General features: G+C 42.4%; 1 pseudogene; it reads right to left on the reverse strand.

The window, feature by feature from the left end:
- Positions 1 to 2,683: 2,683 nt before the first annotated feature.
- Positions 2,684 to 6,134, reverse strand: LOC148183395 (uncharacterized; annotated as a pseudogene).
- Between the last annotated feature and the right edge of the window lie 7,631 nt (positions 6,135 to 13,765).

The following is a 13,765-nucleotide window of genomic DNA, read 5'->3' on the forward strand; positions in this document are numbered from 1 at the left end:
ATATTTTTCCCTTTATGTATACAGGTACCTAACTTGGATGGGTTATAGCAGCGACTATTGATATTGGTGTGGGTAATAAGAAAGGAAGCCCAGTGTCTTTCCATGTAAAGCTTTTGATTGCATTTGTAACATGGCTTTGCTGGCATCCCAAAAGGAAAAAGGGTAAGTGACAGAAGAAGGAATAATAGGGGTCCAGTATGGCTTACACCCCCACCCACCTTGCCTATGAGGTTGTGGCTCATAGCAGGTGTTTTTATGATCTTCTCAGTGGCGGGTTGTAGTGGCCAATCAGGTCTTACCCCCTATTTCCTGGTCACTTCCTCTTTTCTAATTTCTAAGCAAATCCTTTTTGACACCTTTTAACAGTAGTTTCCTACCGTTCCTCAGGTATTTTCCACTCAACAGGCACTAGTAATTTCCCATCTGCAAAGCAAAAGTTATCATTTAAGTTATTCTTAATAGATTTGGCACACAACACGTCCTGCAATGAGAGGCTTAACTTTGTGAACCACAATACCCATTTTTCCCCCAATTTAAGCACTTATATTTAATCCAGCTAGCATGTCTTGTATTGAAATGATTTAGACAAGGTATATGATGTGGGTCTGATGGAAGTTGTGATTCTCCCCCCTCCTTTATACAAATCACAGGCAAAAGCAAAAATATATGAGGATCTCCCAGCCAAAACAGCCCAGATCCTCCTGTTTGGAGTGGGAGTATTCCTCCAAAGGTGGATATCGAAGGTGTCTCAGAATTTGTCCAGGCAGGACTTGAAACTACTGATACAGGCTTGGTCTTACTTCCCAGTTAGGCCTGATTCTTAGCTCATCCCTTGGATCATTTGGATTGTCTCAGTTCATTACCGCCTGGTCTCTGCTCAAGAGTCAATTTGGTATCACTCAGTTTGAGTGTTATAGTCCAATCCTCAGGTCCTTTGATCTTATTGGTGTGAATCCAACTTCATTCTTTGGTCCAGATTGCAGCCTCGCTGCCTTAGTTATCAGTAGTACCTGAAAAGGATTTCTTAATAACACAGAGAAAGTGAAAACATCACATCAAAATTTTCCATCAGTATTCTTTAAAACTCTTGGATTAAACAAAATTTAACAGTAAACATAGGAGCCAATCTCTTTCTGTGAGTTCAAATTTGTTAAACAAGAAAGGCTAGGTTAGTCCTGACTTAAGATAAATCACATTTATTAACTTTTTACTCTTTGGTTAATATTTACTTGTTTAGCTTCACAAACTTTTTCTAACAGTTTCTTAGAAAAAAAACCCCTTCTTTTTAACAACAAAAGTAAAAGAAAGAAAGGAAGAAAGAAAAAGAAATCTTGCTTTAAGAAATTAAACACCTTGACGAGGTTTTCAGAACTTAGCGAGAAAGATTACTTTTGCTTTGGTCTAATCATCTACTGTTTTTTTCAGTTTTTGTTTTAGTTTGGTTTTTTTTCCTATTCACAGCAGCTTTTCAGGCTGTTTCTCGCTCCTCTCCCACTGCTGCCGCAGCTCTGGGCTGAGCAGGGTCTGTTCAGCAGCTCACTCTGCAGGGGGCCCATAGGCCACTACATTCGTGCAGACCCTGGGGGAAAAGCCCGTGCCCCGTCTCTCCCTGCCGCACCGTCCCTTCACACACAGGACTGGCATGTTCAAACACACTCAGCTCCCACCACAGCTGAGAGGCAGCGCCTGTCACAATCCGCAAGGTGGGATTCGTGATGTGGTTCTTTTAGTCAGTCTTAGAGTACAAAAGATTATCAGCAAACCAGGGACTTAAACAGCAAAACACACTTTATTGAGCGCTCATCAGCACTAATATGCGATAGAGGGAAAAGAGGAGAAAGCAAAGCATAAGGAAAAGAGAGTAAGGGGATTATAACTACCAGCATCAAAGTCCACTCAGCTGTCCAATGACGCAGAGTCTTCTGTCCATTGTGGAGATCTCAAATGAAAGTAAGTTTTGGGGTGTATTTTATAGTCTTTTACAAAGCGAGGGGCACAAGGCCAAAACCAGAGGAGATTGATGACCATTGTGATGAGGCCCATTGCTCAGGGGGGCAAGTGTGGGGTACAAGTCTCTACTCGCCAGCAGGAATGAGGGCAGTGTACCATAGCAGCACAACAAGCACACCTGCAAACAATCACTTGGCAAGCATCCACCTCAGCTAGGCCAGAGCCTCCCTACCGAGTCCCTTGTGATGTTCAGGGTCTTTCCTTGTGGCGGTCATGAGACAGATGGGAGAATCTTCAGACCGTCTCTTATACCACCTCATGGCTCACGATCGTCGTTAAACGAGGTCCTTCTGCACAATGTCATAGTGCTGCTGCGAAGTTCTTCTTTGAAGTCTTCAGAACTTGTTACAGTTGGTAGTATATCCCAGAAAAAACAGAGACAGGGAGTAGGGAAAAGATAAGGGATGGAAAAAAGGAAAAAGAGAAAAACAAAACAACAAGAAAATCAATACATTGATTTAAAAACAAAAGGAATTAATCAATATACATAATTTCAGTTAAGGCTTACATATTGATTTCTTATAATAAAGCAATCAATTTCATTCTAAAATACAACATAATAGAATAATTAACCTCATAATCACAATGGTCAATTACTTATTATAGTGCCTGCCTAGTTTGCCGAGTGTCAATAACCTTAGGGGCATCAGTAACACATGAAACACCGACCATGTTATGTGCATTCATTACGGAAGTCAATTGTGTCAACCTCCTCATCATCCTCCAATTCATGATGTACAAAACTGATGATAAAACAAAACCAAGTAAAACTAAAACCAAGAGGATGATGATGGTATGACACAATTTGTTCAAAACACCGGTAGCAGTCGGTGACCATCCAAAAAGAGTGTCCCACCACTTGTGTTCAGCATCTTTCTTTACTCTTTCTAAAACATGATGTATTCCTTTCACATTGTGGTGAACTGTAACTAAGGTCTTTTGTCCATCCTTTTTGATCTTTTTCAACATTTCAATTAAATCCTGGTGAAGTAACAATTGCCTTAGCAGAATGAGGTTCATTCCAATTGGAGCAGGCACTAAATAATGAATCAAAGTGTAATTAAACTGCAAAAGATAATATGAAGTAACTGGAGCTAAGTAAGAAAAGTCACATCCTATAATCTCAGTAAAATTACAAACACAAAAATTTGAATGATTCTTAGTATCCAACACTATGTTTTCTACAAGCATACTATCACAAGCAGTTCTCAAGCATACACATCCATTGCCTACATACGCAAGCACTGATTCAGAAGTCTTTAGGATGGATTTCAAAATGACAGATATTCTGTTCTGTGTCTAAACAAATGTCTTGAGTTTTGAAGCATTACTTTCACAGATAAACCCTTGTTGTTCCTGGACAATACAATTTTCTAAACCAACAGTTTGCCATTTTCCACCAGCCTGATGGGCCCATTCCCTATGCTCTAAAGGATAGAGAATTGCTCCGTCATGATTCAGCCCCAGTGCAATGATAGGAAATATTGAATGTACTGAAGCATTACGTATTGTCAACACAAAAGCTGTGGCTGTGTTTGTGGTGGGTTCATAGGTAAAATTCACCAAATTCCACCAAGATTGAAATTCTTTTTCAAAATCATTGGCATTGTCCCAGACTATTTTCCGAATTTCAGTGGGAAAGGTGCCTTCTTCACCCTCTCTGATAACTGATGCAGCAACTGACTGCATTCATAATTGGGCTTGAACACAGCTAAGAGCCAGAGAAACATTGTTTTGGGTAGCACTGAGTGCATCAATTATTAATTTGTGATACTTTACATTTACCATTTCCCAATTTGGTGATATGTTTGATAGGAACCACTGTTGGATTCCCAAAGCTGATAAGGATGACCTCAGTGGTTGTTGTATTTTGGTCAAATCTTTAGTTGCAGCAGTCAATTTATTCCTTAATACTTCTGAATCAATGCTATTCAAAATTCCTAGTCCTAATCCCACAGCACTGGTTATATCTCTTGTCATCCGTTTGTGAAAAGAATTGTGCTTTCGCAACCAGGTTGTCCACCCCTCAAAGGAAGTCTGCAAAGAAAGGTGAACAAGCTGGCTGAATCTCTGAGACATTGTTCTGCATTAGCAATTTGACTTGTTTGAGAGACCATGCCAGATTAAATAATATCTTCTGTTGGCATGTTTTCCTGATTATATATGATCCAATCTTAAAAATCTTTGGTGCCAATTTAATTGATGGTGGGGTAGTAGGTATTACAATATGAACATTAAGCTCTCCCCAGTATATGTTATTGTTTTTACCATAAACAACTTTAGAGGACAATTGTACAGCTGTCAAATTCAGCCAACAGTCCTGACTCTGAGTTTGACAAGATATAACCTGGCCATGAGATCTGGTGACATGACTGGGTACAGGTTCAGTGTGGGATCTAGTACTCAGCCTGCAGTGTGTTGAAACATCATCACCTTGGGTTAACATAAAAGAAGGAAAAAAGTTAGTTCTGTCATCCAACACAAAAGGGGTATGTGATATTGTGCTCAATATAGGCCTTGCTACAGCATTTATTTTAAATCTATAAGTTCATGGTTTATCTGATCTTCATGTCCCTCGGTGTTCTTCTGTAGAAAATAAACAAAACAGAGTCTGCCACAAAATGTCAGAGAATTAAAAACTATGGAATTATCCAGCGTGTATGTTCTTTCCCCAGGGCATTGGAGGCTATCCGTGCATATTCTCCTGTAGTTCTCTTAAAAGCTTCAGCTTGGACTAACCAAGATATAATCCCCACTCTTACCAGCACAAAGCGTAGAATTTCTTACCACTTTTCCTTTTGACATACTGGAATTCTGTTTACTTCCCAACCCTTTTGTTGCCAAAAAGGAAGCCACTCAGTATATCCCTTGAACATAGCATAGGAGTCAGTGTAGATACAGACAGGAGAGGTATTCTGTACCTCGTGCTGGGAAACACTCCAAACAGCTATCAGCTCTGCAGCCTGAGTGCTGCTTTCTCCCTCAGTAATAATTCGTTCACCAGAGGAAAGGTGGAGGGCTACTGCCTGCACCTCCACACCTTTCCCTCTTGTTTGGCAGAGGCATCAGTGAACCAAGAATTTGCTGATTGTTTTTGCTCACTGTCCAGAACCTGTGAGTGGCGTCGCTTTGGCCCACTGCCCAGAATCAGTTGAGGGCGAGGTGGAGTGCTTGGTACAATGGGGCTGGAATCCTGCCACTGAGAGACCAGTTTACTTAATTTTTCAAGTGACAGTTTATCTATTAAACCCTTTGGTACCCCTTTCTTTACCCCCAAGTTCCACCAATACTGTTGGCTAGAAATTTGCCTACTCTTTTCTGTTTTTATGTTAGGAGGGGCAATGTACCTAACACCCTTTATTTTTTCTGGTTTTTCTTCTGGGGTTTTTACAGGACCATATTTTCTATTATAATTTAGTAATTCTTCTGCAACTTCACTCCATGTCCAAATTTTGTGTTCTCCAACAACTGAATTGTGTTGTGAGTGTGGTGAAGGATTTATGTATGGAAAAAAACCCAGGATCAACAGATCCACTTCTATTATTTGGGTTTCCCAAAAATCTATCTAGTCTATCTACTGGGCTTATGGCAGCTATTGTTTTCTGGAGAAGGATAGCATTAGGTTTAAGTGATTCTGGAAGACAATGAATTAAAGGGGTCATAATTTTAGCTTTCACAGGTAATAACATTGGTGATTCACAACGAGCAATTAATTTTCTTTCATGAATCAGTTGCAAACAAGCTGCTTTATGAATATTTTCTAAAATTTGGTCTGGGGAGCCGGTCAAAGCCACTGGATCTCCCCTTTCCAGGGGGTTAAGTCCCCCTGCCCAATATGCAGCTCGCTGTGTTAGGGACCATGGGTTGGGGTTATCTCCTGTTGTTAAGAAAACACCATGTCTCCAATGACCACTTGCTTCTTGTTCAGATAATCGAATTTGAACTCCTCCTGTGAGAGACACTCAGAATACGTATTCTGTTTGTGACTCTTGAGGGAGACGCCCGTACTCCTTTTTTAGTTTGGCCAATTCAGCAGCAGTGTACGGGGTTTCTTTAGTGGTTATATGTGGATCAAGATCTTCATCACTGATATAATTATATTCTGTTTTAATTAAGGGTCTCATTTGGGAACAACAATTTTCACCACAATTTTTTACCAAATGTAATTGTTATGGTTTTAAAGCAGTAACTAAAAAAATCACTAGAAAACTTACTTATTTCTTGCTGTGAGATATGGATTAGAGCAAGAGCAAAACAGGCTTAAAACTTAAAAGGAATAAAGAAAGTTTATTAACAAAACTACAAGAATAAGAACACCAGAATAAAGCTTCCAGAAAACCCCCTTTGTCCCCACTACCTAACCATTCCCTTGTTCACATGACAACATACAGACAAAAAAACTTTGGAACTTTGGTGTTTAAAACAGTCTCAATTCCTGCTAGAGCCTTTTCATCAGTCTTTGTAGAGAAACAGAAGTCTTCTTCTGCTAATCTATGGAGTTTCTCACAAGAAAACAATTTTTGTTATAGCTTTCTATTTCTCTGATGCCAGCTGCCTGGAAAAATCTGCCATCAGTCCTCTTCTCCCATTTCACATCACTCTGAAATGTGTATGGGTTAATGAGTTTAGGGATGTCATTTTTAAGGATGAGTTATTCAAAGGCAAAAGTTGTCTTCATCTGTCTCTGTGAGCTTCCCTGGAAACAGAAATTTTCTCATTGCCTCTCAAGGCCTCAAATGTTCAACTATTACTTCTCCCCCCCCCCCCGTTCCAGCACCTCACAGGATCACAACTACTTGACTATTTGCTCAAAATCCACACTTTGAGCACTCCATTCCTCCCAATATACTCTGTCATGAATTAAAGGAGCTTTTTTCAGAACACTATTGTCCATCTCTGTCACCCTGAAAACTCAGCTTCTGAGCTTGCTGACATAGTTTTCTAAAGACTTTCCCAGGACAGTAACTGTAAACATAGATATGTGTACATTCTTTCTGTTACACGTCTTGTGATGGACATCTCTCATGGCCAGTACAGTGGGAAAGTGTTATCCTGACCATCCAATCCCTGGCTGTGGTCAGAAACCTATAAATCCTGGGAGGAAAAATTAACTCTCTCTTCCTTTCACCACACCTCGAGCTGTGTCCGTGTGATCTATTCGTATCCAGTGGCAACACATCTCCATAGTTTTAACAGAAAAATATTTCAGCTTAATTAAAGCATCTCCTTATTCTCTCTTCTCCATCTAAAACTTAACTCTTTTCTTCGCTATCTTTGATGGTTTTATGATGTCTTCTTCATGTTATCTCTCTCTCTCTCTTCCTTCTCTCTCTCTGGGAAAAAGGAGTAAGCTGTAATGTTATCCAGGTAGTAAAAGAGTTAAAGTCTTGGAAAAGCTGCAGATGTTCATGGTGCCAGGTTTCAGTTCAGCAGCAGAAACTGCAAACCAACTCAGGCTGGCCAGCTCCGTTTCTCCCCCCCCCAACCTCTGCGGCCTTGTCTGGCCTGGAGGGGGCGGGGGATGGGAAGGCCGAGACAGAGTCCTGTTACCTCGTCAGAAGCCGGAAACCAAAGAGAACAAGAGAGCCCTGGCCTTACATCTTAAGGTGGTGTTCACAAGTTGATCTCACTTCTCAATGGTTAAAACTGCCACCAATTCTCAGAAATGACCAATAATTGGTCAGAGGAAAAACTCCCATCAGTCTCTTGCAGCTTCAACTTCCCCCCAGCTCTCGAAGCTATCTTAAAGGTAAAGTCACCCCAGGACAGTAATTCTCCTTGAGGATATACGTGATTTATCTGAGGAGCCTCTTTTTTCAATGACTCCTTAAAGGAGTCAGCACACCGTGAATTTTTGGCACACTCCTCACTCAGTGCAGTTCGTAAGAAATTAATTTCATTTTGCAAACTTTCAACTAAATTTTGTAGGGATTCAATAATTATATTTTCTTCCTGCCTTCGTCTCATGCGAGCCTCTACAGCTGACATAAGGCAAGCTCCCAATACAGAACAAATTATGGTTTTATTTCGGCCAAATTTTGACTTTGCTTCATGTTGCAGGGAGCAAATCCTATCAGTTATATTTTCCAGGTTGAACCAATTATTTTGAGCCCATTCTTCCCCAGCTGGAGAGGACCTAGCATTATGTTTTGCTAACAAAGCAAAAAATGTAGCTTTATGTTTTGCACTAGTTTTCAGAGTTTTCATTCATCTTTGTGTGTGAAGGGACCAATACCACTACAGAGAGGTAAAACTTAGTTACACTACACAGCCCACACTACATTTCCCTTCGCGTCCCTGTATGGGTGAAGAGACCAAATCTGCTTGGGAGGTACTCTTTCAGTTTAAAATATCTGGTGGTCTCTCGGCTACACCAAGCAGTCAAAATATAAAAAAAAATCAGTCCCACCTTTTGTACTCAAAGATCCCTTGCGAAATTCTGAAGACAGAGCCCTCAAATGAGTGTAGGGGTGCTTTTCACCTAGGCGTGTGCAGCTTGTGGGAAATTCGAGTCACCTCCCTTGCTTTCTAGACACTGCTCACCAGCGTGGCAGGCTAGGGGCGACTGAAGCGAAATGTCCTTCCCCTGATACAGACTGCACAACAAACCTGCAACCCCTTCTGTCTCTCAGAATCCTGTCCGTGACGCCAATTTATGTCACGATCCGCATGGTGGAATTTGTGATGTGGTTCTTTTATTCGATCTTAGAGTACAAAAGATTATCAGCAAACCAAGGACTTAAACAGCAAAACACACTTTATTGAGTGCTCATCAGCACTAATATGCGATAGAGGGAAAAGAGGAGAAAGCAAAGCATAAGGAAAAGAGAGTAAGGGGATTATAACTACCAGCATCAAAGTCCACTCAGCTGTCCAACGACGCAGTCTTCTGTCCAATGGGGAGATCTCAAATGAAAGTAAGTTTTGGGGTGTATTTTACAGTCTTACAAAGCGAGGGGCACAAGGCCAAAACCAGAGGAGATTGATGACCATTGTGATGAGGCCAATTGCTCAGGGGGGCAAGTGTGGGGTACAAGTCTCTACTCGCCAGCAGGAATGAGGGCAGTGTACCATGGCAGCACAGCAAGCACACCTGTAAACAATCACTTGGCAAGCATCCACCTCAGCTAGGCCAGAGCCCCTGTACCGAGTCCCTTGTGATGTTCAGGGTCTTTCCTTGTGGCGGTCATGAGACAGATGGGAGAATCTTCAGACCGTCTCTTACAGCACCCAGAGACCACAGCGCTCTGGTCTGGGGCTCAGCTGCTGGGCTGGCTCGCTCCTCAGTGGCCAACCTCACCCAGTGCCACTGCCGGGCTGGCGAGCGCTTCCAGCAACCCCGTGCCCCTCGAGACCCTGGCACAGACACGGCGGGTCCCACTCCAGCAGCACCCCTCACAAACTGCGCCCCACACCCTTTACATCGGGTGGGAGAGGACCGGAAACTGCCACACCAGGCCCCGCCAACCACCACTCACATGGACCAGGTCCTGCTACAGCCACGCTGCACAAAAGCAGTCAAACAACTCCTGAACCCAGCAACTCTCAACTTGGCGTCTCCAGATATTCCCTATATCCTCCCTCTCTGGCACAACCTTCATCTCTAACTGCATTTGAAAGTTCTCGTCTCACAAGCCATTGCCCGTTCTTGGAGTCAACAAGACACCTCCTGCTCCTCCTCTAACCTCCACAGCTCCAACGAGAGGGATTGCAAACTTCCTTCTCCCTGTTACCTTCGCTGTGCCACTCTACGCATCATATCCTTCTAGAATCCCCACCACATAAATTTTTCTGCTTTAGAATTAAATACAAATTTTAATATTTCCTTTTGGGGACATTCCCCCAAAGTTATCAAAGGCTCTAGATACAACTCTCACTCAATGTAGAGCAGATGATTCTTGCAGAATGGCTGGAGAGACTACTTAACCAGTCAGTTACTTTTATTAACCAAAACAAACCTGCAGTTACCATTTCCGTTCTTTTGAACAGATTCTTAGTTAAGCTAGAAATGAAGACACAGGTTAGTCATCATTCTTCTCCAAATTTTACTTCTACAAGTACAAAGGAGTCCATCCTCACACAGCTGCCTAACTTGAATAATCTCTAGTGTAACTTTTCTCATGAATAGATATGATCAGGTCTTTTATTCTTACAGGCATTTAGATACATTGACAAGTTTCTGACAATACATTTATGTTTCAACAGTACTTGCAGCTTATATACAATGAGCAATCTATAGCAAGAACCAGTCCTACAACTGTTTTCAAACTCTCCTTTCACAAAGTAAGACTCATCTCTAAATGAACACATGTATTTATTAACATAGACCAAGTTTAGGGTCTCCACAATTCTCTTCTCAAATCAAAACATCAACAATCCCAATTCTAATCTTTCAACTGGGTCCACTTCTGCTTCTGTAATAAGCACAGCTACAAAACAACACAAGCACTTTCAGAAATATGTGCATTCTCTTGGCAAATTCAAGAGAACAAGAAATCATGGCAGTTCTGAGCATGATCTTCAGCTAAACACACCATCACAATAACCCTTTAGCAATCATCAGAGATGATCAGCATTTCATACTGTGAAAAGAGAGACACAATAATTTTCAGCAGCAATAAAGAGGTTTACAATAATCCACAGGATTTTTCTTTTAATGCTGGTGCTATAATTTCTATGTCCCCTGTTTCTCTGTTACCACTGTCCACCCAGCTGCAGCCAGGGAAACAGGGGAGATAGTATAGCATAGAAAAGAAGAACTTAAAAATGAGGCCCTTTCCCTTAGCTGAGATGGAAGTGCAGCATTATTTCTTGGGATCCCGTGGACAAGAGCAGGAGGGAAAGAGGAAGAGGTATCGATAAGCGCCCCTTTTTGAAGGCAGGGGGAAGAGGGTGGATTACAATTACACAACCAATAAGGGGAACTGGGGAGAAAGAGATAAGGGAAAGAAACTTACAACTCTACATTTTCGGGGGTACATTCTTTGAGTCATACCATCTTTTCTAAATGCATTACAACATCTCACCCTTTCTTATTATATAAAATTTTTGAAGGGTTATGAGATTATCTTGATACCGGTCACGAGTTTGTCTGCCACTCGTGATTGGTGGGTTGGTTAAGTTGCTTCCGGTCAGCTAGTTCTATGTGGTTGATCTCTAAGGTAGTTCAATGTGTGCAGATCAGAGAGTAACCAGAGGTTAGGAAGGTTTCTTCTTGTTTTTCCTGGCAGCGTCTTCTTTTGGAAGCAACTGCCACTTGTCTCTCCTCTTCTGCTGGGGCTGGGTTTTTGGAAACAAAAGGCTTTACCCATTTTTGAGGTATCCATTGGGGGCCTGTAGGGGTGGATACACACGCGTAACCATGCCCCCAGGTGACAAGTTCATAGGGGCCTTTGGTTTGCCAAGTTTCAGGGTCCCTGACGAAAACTGGTGGATGCTGTGACAATTTAAACTGATCACCACTGTGATCAAATGTGTTTCAAATGAACGGTTCAGGAAATTCATGGTAAACATAGCTTTGCAAAGCTTTTGTTGTGAAGACATCCACCCTGTTCCACTACTTTGCCTGGCTAGGACTTGTTTGAGTGTCTGGTGGGTACGCTCAATCACAGCTTGACCTGTGGGGGAGTGGGGGATGCCAGTTTTGTGTTCCACTCCCCACTGCTGGACAAATTCCAGGAACTCCTTGGATTTATACGCTGGGCCATTATCTGTTTTAATTTCCTTAGTGATCCCCAGCACTGAAAAGGCCTGTACTAAGTGTTGTTTGGCATGTACAGATTTTTCTCCTGAATGAGCAGAGGCATACACTGTTCTTGAGTATGTATCAATACTCACGTGTACATACTTAAGGCGACCAAAACTGGGAATGTGAGTGATATCTGTTTGCCACACCTCACAGCTTCCAAGGCCTCGGGGATTAACCCCGACACCTAATGATGGCACAGCCTGGAGCTGGCAATTGGAACAGGTGGCCACAATGTCTTTAGCCTGACCTTGTGTCAGCTGGAACTGACGGATCAGTCCTGGCACATTTTGATGGTATTGCTGATGACTTAATTTAGCTAGTTGGAACACATCTGGGAGACGTTCCTTTTCAGCTGGGGCAGCAAGGGAATCAGCTTTCTGGTTCCCCTCAGCAATTTTACCTGGTAAATCGGTATGCAATCTTATGTGCATCACATAGAAAGGATGCTCTCGAGTTGAAACCAAATAAATCAGTTTTGAAAGCAATCTAAAGAGATGCTCGTTCTCAGTGTCCTTGAGAACTACCTGCTCTGCTCTGGACACCACTCCTGCTACGTAGGCTGAATCAGTAACCAAGTTAATCAGTTCTGAAAACTTCTCAAAGGCTCTTACAGCCGCAGCCAGTTCAGCTATCTGGGGTGATCCCAGATACAACTCAACAAACTCAACATCAGCTTCCCAAAGCTGAGTCTGTGAATTTCTCCAAGTCATCACCGACTTGTGAAATGTTCCAGATGCATCAGTGAACACTGTGAGAGCTTTGAGTGGCCGTCGGCTTCTTTTCTCATGAAAAATGAGGTGGAATTCCTCATGAAACAATTTGTGTGCTGGCACATGAACTGAAATTTGCCCACTGTAGCTGTCCAGAGCTAACTGGAGGTTAGCATTGCTCTGCAGCAGGTGCTCAAACATCTCCTTGGTCAGTTTCTCAGGAGATTGTTTGCCTTCTCCAGAGAGTTTGACGGGAAGGTGAACACACACAAAGTCACAACCTGCCAGTTCCCGCAGCCTTACCCTGGCTTTTTGGATCAGCTGAGCCATCAGCTCTTATGGCTTGGTGATAGTTTTGGGTCTTTGATGGGAGAGGAGGACCCACTCTATGATTAAGAGTGCATCTCTCTGCCCCTCAGCCCACTGGAATATCAACCCATGTAAGTGTGGTAGTTTCCCCAGAAAAATAAATTTTAAAGGCAGCTCAGGCTTGAAGCGATGTGCCTGTCTTTCTGTCAAGGCCTTTTGTGCTTTTTCAATTGCAGTTTTTGCTTCTGGAGTCAGTTCCCTGGGAGACAGCAACTCTCTCTCCCCTTTCAATAATTTGAGCAGGGGGCTCAGGTCTTCATTAGTAAGACCTAGCCAGGGTCTGACCCAGTTTAGTGACCCGCACAGGGAATGGAGATCTGCTGGGGTTTAAGGATTACTCATGATTTCTAATTTTTGTGGAACAACAGTCCGTGCAGTGATCTCCAGGCCCAGGTATTTCCAAGGCGGCATCTTTTGAACTTTGTCTTCCTGCATTTGGAACCCAGCAAAGGTTAAAAATTTAACCACTAGGTCAAGTGTGTATTGCAGCATGTTGTTATTGGGACAGCACACTAACACGTCATCCATGTAGCGCAAGATGATGGCATCTCTTTTTTCAGCACGAACAGGGGATAATAATGACTCCACATACCACTGGCAGATGAAGGGACTTGCTTCCATCCCCTGAGGTAGTACCGTCCAGTGGTACCGTATCATTGGAGCTTCCCTGTTAATTGTGGGAATGGAAAAAGCAAACCGGGGTGCATCTTCTGTGTGCAGGGGAATTTGGAAAAAACAGTCTTTAATATCTAGCACTTCTAATTGTCAATTTTGTGGTAACATGGTCGGGGATGGCATTCCTGCTTGAAGAGACCCCATGTCCTCTATTTTTTTTGTTTATTTCTCTCAAATCCTGAAGGAGGCACCACTTATCTTTCCCTGGCCCTTTTATTACTAATACCGGGGAATTCCAAGGTGTCCTGGTTTA

This window comes from Pseudopodoces humilis, chromosome 12 (assembly GCF_049639895.1).
Source record: "Pseudopodoces humilis isolate 2021_Gansu_Grassland_sample_001 chromosome 12, ASM4963989v1, whole genome shotgun sequence".
Lineage (NCBI taxonomy): Eukaryota > Metazoa > Chordata > Aves > Passeriformes > Paridae > Pseudopodoces > Pseudopodoces humilis.